This window comes from Ctenopharyngodon idella, chromosome 15 (assembly GCF_019924925.1).
Source record: "Ctenopharyngodon idella isolate HZGC_01 chromosome 15, HZGC01, whole genome shotgun sequence".
Taxonomy (NCBI): Eukaryota; Metazoa; Chordata; class Actinopteri; order Cypriniformes; family Xenocyprididae; genus Ctenopharyngodon; species Ctenopharyngodon idella.
In genome coordinates, this window is record NC_067234.1 from 26,962,977 (window position 1) to 26,975,555 (window position 12,579).

A 12,579-nucleotide genomic window follows, 5' to 3' on the forward strand; every position below is an offset into this window, starting at 1 on the left:
TGTTGCATTGTATGAGGTCTTTTGAAATTCAACCACTCGCCAGAATTTTAATGCACTGTCAGTCAGTCAACATACATCTATGCATGATGCTTTTGAAATATCCTATGAAAACCCCAAAATTAAGATTATGATGATATTGTTAATAACACAATAAATTAAAGATTCTTATTATATTAATAATAATAGTTCCAGTTATTTTAAAAGTACATTTCTTTTAAAGTCTTTAAAAAGTAAAAGTCTTTTAGATTTTAATCTTGTCATTGTTAATTTAAATATGTAATTGTATGATATAAATATTAACAATAGTACATAATTATATTTCTATACATTCTATACAGGTGCTGGTCATATAATTAGAATATCGTGAAAAAGTTCATTTTTTTATTGTAAATTATTTTAAAAAATGAAACTTTCATATATTCTAGATTCCCTACATGTAAAGTAAAGCATTTCAAAAGTTTTTTTTTTTTTTTAATTTGTTGATTAGAGCATACAGCTAATGAAAGTCCAAAATCCAGTATCTCAAAATATTAGAATATTTACATTTGAGTTTGATTAAATGACCATCCCTACAGTATAAATTCCGGGTATCTTTTGTTCTTTGAAACCACACTAATGGGGAAGACTGCTGACTTGGCAATGGTCCAGGAGACAATCATTGACACCCTCCACAAAGAGAGTAAGTCACAGAAGGTCATTACTGAATGGGGTGGCTGTTTACAGAGTGATGTATCAAAGCATATTAAATGCAAAGTTGACTGGAAGGAAGAAATTGGGTAGGCAAAGGTGCACAAGCAACAAGGATGACCGCAAGCTTGAGTATACTGTCAAGTAAAGCCGATTCAAACACTTGGGAGAGCTTCACAATGAGTAGAATGAAGCCGGAGTCAGCGCATCAAGAGTCACCACACTCAGACATCTTCAGGAAAAGGACTACCAAGCCACTTCTGAACCAGAGACAACGTCAGAAGCATCTTACCTGGGCTAAGGAGAAAAAGAACTGGATAGTGAACAGTGGTCGAAAGTCCTCTTTTCAGATAAAAGTAAATTTTGCATTTCATGTTGAAATCATGGTCCCAGAGTCTGAAGGAAGACTGGAGAGGCACAGAATCCAAGCTGCTTGAAGTCTAGTGTGAAGTTTCTGAAGTCAATAATGATTTGGGGGGGCTGTGACGTCTGCTGGTGTTGGTCCATTGTGTTTTATCAAGTGCAAAGTCAATGCAGCCATCTTCCAGGAGATTTTGGAGCACTTTATGCTTCCATCTGCTGACAAGCTTTATGGAGATGCTGATTTCCTTTTCCAGCAGGACTTTAGCATCTGCCCACAGTGCAAAAACCACTTCCAAGTGGTTTGCTGAGCATGATATTACTGTGCTTTATTGGCCAGCCAATATGCCTGACCTGAATCTATGGGATATTTTCAAGAGAAAGATGAGAAACAGTCGATCCAACAACTTTAATGGAGTGCACCTTTCATATTTAAACTCTTTTCTTTTCCATTAAAGTCTGATATCTGCGAAGACAGCCTTGTCCTTTATTGTAATACATCGGCAGTGTGACTTTTTAAAGGGACCTGGAGTATCAGATCCCACCACTAATGAAAAGCATATTTGAGAGTGCATTTCATTTGCTTACCCAAAAGATCAAATCTCCAATAACTGGAGCAGACACTTCTAAAGGCTTGTACTGGAGCGTTAATATGACATTGCGAAGCTGCAGTGTGGTTTATTTGGGGATATGAATATGAATACGCTGTCATTGGCCTTCTACCAGAGCATTAGGCACCTAATGTTCTCTACTGGTCGGGAGCCTGCAGAAGGGTCGACAGGTAATTTTTTGTGTTCAGAAGAGTTCTGTCTTTTGTCACTAGTGTTAATGTAGTTGTCGATTCCTTCCTAGTCATTTAAATAGGTTGCTATTGTTTTTGCCATGTCAGCACAAGCTAAGCACCATCAGTCTGACTAGAAGCCTCTGCAAAGTACTGGTAAGGATCTGTTCTAGACCGAAGATTCGTTTGATTCAGTTCAAATTGACTTGAACTTGAAGAGCTCATTTTCTGAGATTAATGTGAACGATTATGCAAGAAAATGGACTGCTTACAAACAGTGCTTACAATGTATCTCAGCAGCATTTGATTTTCTGAATTTACATAATTTTTAAGATATACAGTATGAGGAATATGAATGCATGTCTTGGTGTGTATAGACAGAGACATTATATACTGAGGTAATAGACCAACTGTAAAAAGTGGGATAAATTGTAAAGCTCAACTGGACGAGCAAGAAAATTATTTTGAGCTAAAAATAATTCTCATATTTTGATGTCTTTACTGTCAGATTTTATACTTTATTTTATTTTCAGATTTTATTGACAACATTTCAGTCTTTCTGCACTTGTATGCCTACCATCTAAAAATTAATCATTCTTATTTTTTATGGAATATAGCAGTATTTATTATAAATAATATGCACATATATATATATATATATATATATATATATTTTTTTTTTTTTTTTATAAATTAATCTTAATCAAAATAACTTCCCCTCCCTCTTGCAGTGACATCTTTTCTCTTCTCTGATGGGCAGGACAACCTGTCACTCACATGAGATCAACCAATAGCGAACTACACCCATCCAATCAATTCCCCATAGACAAAATCAAGTCCTGACCTACATTGTTCAAGAAGTTCTTTAACTTGGATATACGTCACAATAGGGAAGAAAAGACAACTTCAGTTTCAAGCTGACGAACTATATTTGGACTGTCCTTGCAAGTAGATTATTGAGTGTCACTTTGAATAGTATTTCTGCTAGTTGTCACAATGCTAGTAATCAGCATGTAGGGTTATATGTAGGGATGTGCCCGAAGCCAAATACTATGTTCGGAAAAGACGCATTCTACCAAGCCCCTAAAAGGACATGGTGGTGGAAAAAAAATACAAGATGGGAGGAAAAAATATATTTCAATGATTTTGCGTTCTCTCACAATTATATGGTTGGTAATTATAAATTGTATGTAATTTGCGGGTATCAGGGAGCCACTATCAATATGCAGGATATTGAAATCGCTTTTGAATCCACGCTGGTGGATTCCAGTGGTGTTACTGACCACACATTTTACAAGATAAGATATTTGTCAGTGACACTCAGAATCTGTTGCGCACCAAATCCTCCGCCATCGTCCTGTCAGTCATCTCTCCTTACTATCTTCATGTGATAAGTGAAATCTGATGTACTGTAATGTAACCGACTACCACAGCAAGCCTAACCATGTCCCTTTAGGGGCTTCATAGAATACGTTACTCATTTTCTGTGCTTTTCCGAATTCAGATTTAGGCTTCTATAGGTGGTCTATTGAATAAGACAGTGTTGCGTTTTATTAAAAAGTGATTATATGAAAAAAAGTGACAATGTTTACTCTGCAGTCTCTCTATATCAAAATAGTACAACACATTTGTATGCATTCCTTTGTTCTGTTTCCTCTCTTTTTGACCCACTTCTTGGAATTGAGCTGAAAACGGAGAGCTTCCTAAACTGCTGATTTATCATGGAGGCTAAATAACCCCACCGATGGGTTTTATAGTTCAGAATGTCGAACATGTTAACACCAGGCAGATTTATCCTGCGAGGATATCGCAGATTTCTCTGGCAATAAAGTTTTAACCTGCGAGCGACCTTCTGGTATCATGGAGATTCAGTATGCATTGTCAAATACCAATCATTCTCTTTTATGGTTCTGATTTAGAATGTTGTGAACCTACTGACTTTAACAAGCTTTTTGTTTATGCCCTGCTAAAGCTGGAATAGGGATAGGAGTGTATTAGCCCTCAGTTGTTGTTTATTGTTTTTGTATTTTATCTTTCCATTCTCATACAGCAGTTTTCAGATATAGTTACAGTTTATTTTATTTTTATTGTTTTAAGTTTTAGATGCTTCCATTGGACACACACACTTTTTTTTGCCGTATGTGGTTTGTTGATTGAAATCATTCATTCATTTATGTGTTGGATGTCATACTGGATTGCCTACAATTTGATTTGCAAATATATGATATTGAGCCATACATCATTTTCTTCTGTCACAGGGTTTCTTCTGTTATTCATTTAGATTCAGGATGGATCAGTACTGTTTAGATCTGAATTTTAAAGATCCAGCCTCAGTATGGCCCTGTTTTATAATGTTTCAATCTGTATTTGCTTTGTTATGTTCAATATTAGTGAAGATCCATAATCATTTTGATGTAGCCTAACACTGGCAGATATCCCAGAACTGCTCGGGCAAACTTTAGTTTTAAAGTCTTATGGAAATAGGATAAATTCAGGTAAATTGGGCCACTTTATGCCATTCATCTCACTAACAAAATATGTTCCGGTTGACCTGAATTCCCCCTGCTTTACCTAATACAATCACATTGTGCTTTTGTGTCTGTGACAGGCCATCTCTTGTGATTCAGGCTGTGATTGAGACTAAATGTAGCAGTTGTTATGATGCAGCTTTTTGGCTAAAAACCATACTGTTTACAACAAACAAAAACATTACTCATCACTATAGTAAGACAGCCTGCAAGTTCAATGTTGTTGTTTTTTTTTTTCCTTAAATGCATTTGTAAAATTGCTGTGTGTGTGGTCCTGGTAAAACCAACATTGTGGCAAACAAATGTCCCCACGATAGTAATACCAGTAATTTTTAACCTTGTGGGAACATTTTTTTTATCCCCCTAAAGAAAACAGCTTATAAATCATACAGAATGATGTTTTTTGAAAATGTAAAAATGCAGAAAGTTTTCTGTGATGGGTAGGTTTAGGGTTAGGGGGTAGAATATACAGTTTGTACAGTATAAAAATCATTATGTCTAAGGAAAGACAGTTATTATGATTGTCTATACGTGTGCACTGGTTTGACCTACATTATGAGGACCCAAAGCCCTTATAGTGTGGTCTGTATTCATGTTTCAGGCCACGCCCCGTACATTATGTGGACATGCCAATGTTCAAAATGCTAAATAAACACACTAAACGATTTTTTATTAAAAATGTAAAACTGCAGGAAATTGTATATGACAGGTATGTTTAGGGTTAGGGGATAGAAAATGTGGTAACACTTTACAATAAGGTTCATTGGTTGACATTAGTTAACTACATTAGTTAAAATGAGCTAATAATGAACTGCACTTATATAGCATTTATTAATCTTTGTTAATGTTAATTTCAGCGTTTACTAATACATTATTAAAATCTTGTTAACATTAGTAAATGCACTGTGAAGTAACACGAACAAACAATGAACAACTGTATTTTCATTAACTAATGTTAACGAAGATTAGTAAATACAGTAACAAATGTATTACTCGTGGTTAGTTCATGTTAATCAATACATTAACTAATGTTTAACTAATGAACCTTATTGTAAAGTGCTACCGAAAATGTTATTAGCTCGATATTTATGCCTATGTAATGTCCTCATAATGATAAGTGTACCAACGTGTGTGTGTGTGTGTGTTTATTTGTGTGTGTGAGTGTGTGCACGTTTGTGTGTGTGTGTGTGTGTGTGTGTGTGTGTGTGTGTGTGTGTGTGTGTGAGACATATCAGGACACAAATTTGTATAATGACATAGGTATGACATAGGTATTACAAGGAGAGGGTGACTTCTGAGGACATTACCCCATGTCCCCATTTTTCAAAAGGCTTATAAATCATACAGAATGAGTCTTTTTGAGAAAGTAAAAATGTGCAAAGTTTCCTGTGATGGGTAGGTTTAGGTTTAGGGTTGGTGTAGGGCGATAGAAAATACGGTTTGTACAGTATAAAAACCATTACGCCTATGAAATGTCCCCACAGTTCACAAAAACAAACGTGTGTGTGTGTGTGTGTGTGTGTGCAACATGCCTCCATAGTACCAGCTTTTAATGAGCTAATCTACTACATGCTAATGGTTGGCTCTGGACAATTGTTAGTCACTTCTTAAAAATAAATAATTACCAACTCTGGTACTTAAAGAGATTCCAAAAACCACCCAAAATTACTTTCCGTCTTAAGTGGAACACAAAATAAGTTATTTAGCAATGACTGTTCAACATTGGACCCCATTGACTTTCAATGAATGGACAAAAAATGGACTGATAAATTGTTTAAAATATATATTTGTCTTCTATAGAAGAAAGTCTGTCATACAGGTTAGGAGCGACATTAGGGTGAGTAAATGGTGGCAAAATTTTCATTTTTGGATGATTTATCCTTTTGATAATGATGAAAATACACTATACACTTTATAATCTGAATGTCAGTGGCTGGAGATCAACAGGGAAGGTGGACATTGCATGAGGCAGTTAAATGTGGCAATTAAAATAACAATATTTAATTTATTAAGGGGGTTATGTCATGTAGAGGTTAAAGATTTGGGCTGGCAGCCAAAACTTTTTGGTTTGAACCCAGTAAGGGGCGATTCATAAGCTATTGGCATTGTGCCTTAAGTAAAACACTTAACCCCAGGTTACTCTAGGAGAACGCTCCCTGTAATACGTTTATTGTAAGTCGCTTTGGATAAAGGCATGGTAAACGGCTACTTTATTATTTACTGTATTAAATTACACAATATCGATATACACATTCCAAAAATAGTACTTTTTTTGTGTAAAGCAGAAGAAAGAATTGCTTAACAAATGAAATTAGAAACATTTATTCAAAAATGTTTTACTTACTAAACTAAAAAATAAAAATACAAAATAAAGTAAAAGATTTTATAAGTTCACCTTTCTCTCAGTTTTACAAAAAGAACACATTTAATCCTTAAAGTTTTTTTCTGGCACTCAGCAATTGAAAATCAAAATGATTTTTTGAGGAGACAATTCAAAAGAGGCACTTACCAAAATCTGGCTCTCATGCACTGTTGTTATTCCACAGAGAGTGTGGAAAAGAGCTCCAAAATGCACCATTTGCATGGCAACTCGGCAGGGTAGCCAAAAAGTGAGTGCCTAATGTGTCTTTTGAATTAATTATTTTACAAATTCTTGCAATAAACAACTGAGGCTGCATCTAGAAATTGTAAAAAGCTACTCATAATGTGGCACAATGTTTGTTTTTGGCAGCGTGACACAATGAAATGGAGGCCTAGGGCGTGTGTCTCATGGCAATCCTGTTAAAGATTTCGTGCTTGCATTGTTTGCATTCAATTCCTCTGAATAAATAATAAATGAGATTTAATGGTGAAATTTCACGTGTTGTTTTTATTTCTGACAGACGATTAATTTAATTCTTGTTGCGTATGTTTACTTTCATCCACTTCCAGTCATTTACAACCTGGAGACATCAAGAAAAACATAAACCAGAAACTTTATTATCCATCCCTGATAGTGGTTATGAATTCTACTTGTATTCACAAAGTATTTACCCTGCGGTTCAGTCTTCTCATTGACATCTAGAAGAGCAATCCTCCTTCCTGACTTGCTTTTTGATTGGCAGCGGATGTCAGCCGTGAGTGCAGCTTAAAAATGCTGTAACAATTCAGTCCGCCATTGTTTTTGAGATGAGAGCTTTGATGGACACTTAGAGGTATTTGGAGAGAATATGTGATGAAGCTACGGTTATGAGTGACAGGTTTGACTTGTTTGCGGTGCTCGTGGTCTAGCGGCCTTTATCGAGCTTTAATTGAAAAGAGCTTCTCAATTGCTAGACCTTAATTTGATGCCTTTTACAAAGGGTTGCATCCTGGGGACTGAGACAGGACTAATTAATGTTTGGATTGAATTACTCCATATTGTATAGAATCAGTCACTTGGCTTTAGTAGTTAGATATTTAATAGTAAGCCTCATGGAGTTCTTGTCCTATCTGATGGTGTTGTTGTGTTGCTGGTCAAAATCAAGCCCTGTTTTGCCGCACAACAGCAGCCAAGTACGTTCAGAACAACACATGGTGATTTCGCCTTTGTTTTACTCCCCACAGCGAGCACTTGTCTTACAAAAACAACCTACGTGCTATTTCTGTGGTATCCCATTACTGATTCAACCCTCCCCTCAAATGACTCAGTCCCACACACACACGAAATAATTCACAGGGGGAAATGCTGCATATAAATGCTGGAATGAGATTTAAGTGGAAACTGTGCATTGACTTTCTTTGAATGTCATTTATTCCATACATTTGTCAGTTATCATAACGATACTTAGCAGCTTTCCAGCGTTCAAAAGACTTCTTCACTTCAGGAGGGCATGGCCATTGTGTGGTTATGAGTGCTGATTTCCACAAAACAATCACTTATATAGTATCTAGTTAGCATAATATCACATTATTATTATTATCTAGGAAAAGCATTAGTATATGGTGTAATGAGAATGTAATCCAATTCAACTTAAAAAATAAATAAATAAATAAACTTCATGTTGTTCCAAACCTGTATGACTTTCTTCCTTTTTTTTTCGTCGTCGATACAATGAAAAGTCAATGGGTCCCAATGTTTTGTTTTGGACCCTATTGGCATTGTATTGACAATTTTTTCCCCATAGAAGATAGAAAGTCATAAATGAGGACAGGATCAAGATCAACTATCCCTTTAAGTGAATCAGTTATTTATTTTGATCGATCAGCTGACAAAACATATGTTAACACTTCAGTATGGGGAACAATTCTCACTTTTAACTAGTTGCTTATTAGCTTGCAAATTGGGTGTTTATTAGTACTTATAAAGCACATATTAATGCCTTACTCTGCATGACCATATTCTACATCCCTAAATCCTACCCCAAACCTACCTTACTAACTGTTAATAAGCAGTAAATTAAGAGTTTGAGGCAAAATTGTGAAATAGTAGAAAACTAGTTAATTGTGAATATGTGTTCCCCATACCAAAGTGTTACCAGAAAAATTACACAATTTTTTTTTTTTTTTTTTTTAAATTCAGTGAAAATCCAGTGGACCAAAACATTAGATGTAACCTAAAACAGCCACAGTTTTCATTTGTGTAAAAAAAAAAAAAAAAAAAAGGAAAGGAAAGGAAAGGAAAGGAAAAGAAAATCTTACTTGTCACCCTAGCTAGCCATTCCACCTTTAACAGGTTTTCTCTCAACAGTGTTTGTTAAAAGGGAGGGGGAAAAAACCCTCTTCTGCATGGCTTGTCTGGGCAGAGATGGGTTGCGGTTTGAATTGAAGACACAGCGGGTCTGATTCGTATGTTTCCCTTTGAGAGCGATGACAGTTTCATAAACGAGTAAGAAACGGAACACATTCTGTTTTTATCCTTCTGTTCATAGTCAAAAGACTACATTGTATGCTGTGTGGTGTTTGCAGGGTCTCTACTGTATTTTTAATTGCCTGTCAGTTCCTAAATGGAGCCTTTAGCCAGATACATTTCCAGCCTCAGTTCATATTAAAAAGCTTCCTGTATTTCCAGGATGAGTTTCTCATTGGTATTAATGTGATCTCTTATCAATTAAGGAGTGCTAACCTTTGTGAATGAGGTGTAAAAAAATGTTTGTGCTGAAAAGAATAAGACAGGGCTATTTAAACAAATTTAGTGATTTGTTAAACTGGATTGTGGGTTTTGTAATGGATTAAGGTGTTGATACACGGGGCAACTTTTTGAGCAATGTTGCCCGGCAGTTTTGCCGAGCGATATTGCTTGGGCACTTTCCCATTGAGAATGGGCAACAAATTTCTATCTGGATACTTTAGATTGAAATTTGTTGTCCATTCTCAATGGGAAAGTGCTCTAGCTATATCGCTCGGCAAAATTGCCCAGCATTGCTCAAAAAGTTGCCCTGTGTATCATCACCATTAAATTCAGGTTTTTGTCTGAATGTGTTAAATGGGTAATTCATTGTGATCATTTACTCAGTCATGTCGGTTTGAATGACTTAATTTCTTCTTTTGAACACAAAAGAAGATACTTTTAACTGTTTTTGTCTATACAATGAAAGTCACTGGGGTCCAAAACCACTTTAGACCCCACTGAACAAAAAGAATCAGGGTCTGAAAAAATATTTTATTTTGTGTTCTACAGAAGACAAAAAAACATAGGTTTGGAAAAGACATGAGGGTGAGTATGATGACAAAAATTATTTTTGGGTGAATTGTTAATTTAAATACATACATCCATGATTTTTTTTTTTTTTTTTTGTGAAAAAGAATTAAAAAGCCATAGTAATTTTAATAACACAAAATTATAGACATTTATTAGCCGTACAGCAGTAAAATAAAATACATTTAAATATGACAGGTGTCAGTACAATTGCTTTTTCTGTTCTGTATTCTGCTGCTGAAAGTGCTGTGCTCAGGCCATGCGAAACTATCGAAGTTGATTTGCTGTAATTGCATTTGAGCAAAATGATTTGGATGTGCGTGCAGTTTCTAATTTTCATCGCATCCTGCTTTAATAAATGAATTAGGCATGTGTTTCCTGACGCGCACCCTTTCTTGAAGTCTCTGTCTAGCTGCTTGATTCTTGGTGTGTGTGTGTGTGTGTGTGTTTAAATGCTCTGCATAAGCAAGAGATTTGATGGAGAAAGCGGAAGGATTTCAGTAAAATAAATGTGTATCGTGACCAATGTTTTATCTTCTGCCTTTGCCTCAGCATCTTCAAAGCAAATGCAACAGACATGGTTTGTAAGGATTTCACATTCATCATTCGTACTTAGAAAGAATTTACATCTTCAAGAAGAAAAACAGCGTCTGCTGTGTCACATAATTGTCAGTGTTAGATGTGTCATTATAAGTAAAAGCAATATATGTGATTTATGTTTTTCTTTCAAAGTAAGTAAAGCATTTTACATCTTAATGTATTTTGTCATAATAGATGTTAAAGGTGCTGCATGCATTTTTTTTTTTTTTCTGAAATAAAGCATCAAAATACCATAATATGTTTGCAGATATTTAGGAAACATGCTAGTTCACATACTTGTTTCTGCGTTCCATGTCAGAATGTCTGTTTTTGTTTTAGTCTGTGTGATCCCGCCCACTATCGATTTACCCAATAGTAATCCAACTTTCCAGTTGGCAGAAAACACAGCATATTGCAGCCATGGAAGCCAGCAAACGAACTGGGTTAGAGGTCACAGATTCTACCATACCTAAAAAGCCCCTGCATCCATCTAAAAAGCTCCATGAACAGATATTAAAACAAGGATAAATCAACTCATCAACTTAGAGTGTAAAGGCCCATCACCTTACATTATCAATTGCGCTTGCTCCTGTTGCTTCTCCTCAATCTGGTAACATGAGGGTCGTGTCTGAGGAGGAAGGGGCAGAAGAAAAAAACTATCTCCAATATTTTGAATTTGGACTGCAGTACCCATTTCAACCGCTATCCTTTCAATATTACATATACTGTATTACATAACCTATACTGCACTTTTGTAAATGTAATTAGCATCAGTCGGGTTTGATTTAAGTTGGTAATCTGATTGTTCTCTTTAATTATATTTGGATAATGCAGCTGATATGAAACATATGTCGGTAGCAACATGAATCATTAATGCAATTAGACGGAGATACTGTGGTTACATTGTCTCTAGTGTTGCAATAAGCAGCTGAGCATTTAAAACTAGTACAGAATAGTGGATTTTTACAGAAGCTGAGTTTATTTACTTACTGAAATTCAGCCAATTTGAAATGGCCAGCAAACCAGAACACCATTGTATGGCTCCCATTTGGTCATTTTTGGGCTAGTTTTCTAGGAACATTGTATTTAGAAGAAGAAAACCTATGTAGTTTCCAAAATAGTTTATTAGTTGTATTATTGGATGTTTCTTCAACTTTAAGCACTTTTACTGCATGTCCCAGGAGCTGAATCTTTTTAAAGCTAAAATTTCTTTTCTTTTCTTTTCTTTTTTTTCGACATTTCAAATGCCTTTTTGTATAGGCTTTATTGTTTTACCCTTGTCCCAGGCCCAGACTTCAAATCTGGAAATATGAATTGTCATTGTCATGAATTGTTAGGTACAACTGTGACAATATAAACAAAGAAAGAAATAATCAGACAATAATCACTAATATTTATTGTGTAGAAATGATTTCTGTCTTTCTGTCTGTCCCTCATTTATGGCGTCATTTCCACCACACAGAAAATTTCACAACTAATAACGTTTTTTGCAAAAGTTATAGTACATTTTTAACAAAGAGACAACAGTATAAGTGAAGATAAGGTAAATATCACTTGTAAGCAAACTAGCTTTTATTTGTGCTTCATGTCTTGTGTGTATTTAGGATATATAAATGTTAACTATGAAATTAGAGTTATTTCTATGACAGACTGATATAAAGCACAATATCTTTTGATATTTGAGTTGTGGTGGAAATGACACTATGACAGGACAGATGCTTCATGACTTTAAGAAAACATAACAATTACAACAAAGTTCTCCTGTATTGTATCATTATAAACTTTTGGACATTTTTAGTTGACTAACTAGTTAAAGTGTAAAAAAAAAAAAAAAAAAAAAAGTGCTTCAAGAAAGTTTCTAAAAAGACCAAAAATGACCTCTAGTTGAACAAACACCCAATTATAATGTTCTTAGGAACTAAAAAAGTTTAGCAAGGTTTACCACAGTGAAATAAACTTGATTTTTTGGCACCAACAAATGATTGTAC

At 35.1% G+C, this 12,579-nt stretch overlaps 1 protein-coding gene across 2 annotated transcripts in view; it reads left to right on the forward strand.

Moving 5' to 3' along the window:
- Positions 1-12,579, forward strand: part of grik4 (glutamate receptor, ionotropic, kainate 4) — a 329,903-nt gene that overhangs the window by 151,643 nt on the left and 165,681 nt on the right. The window lies entirely within an intron of this gene.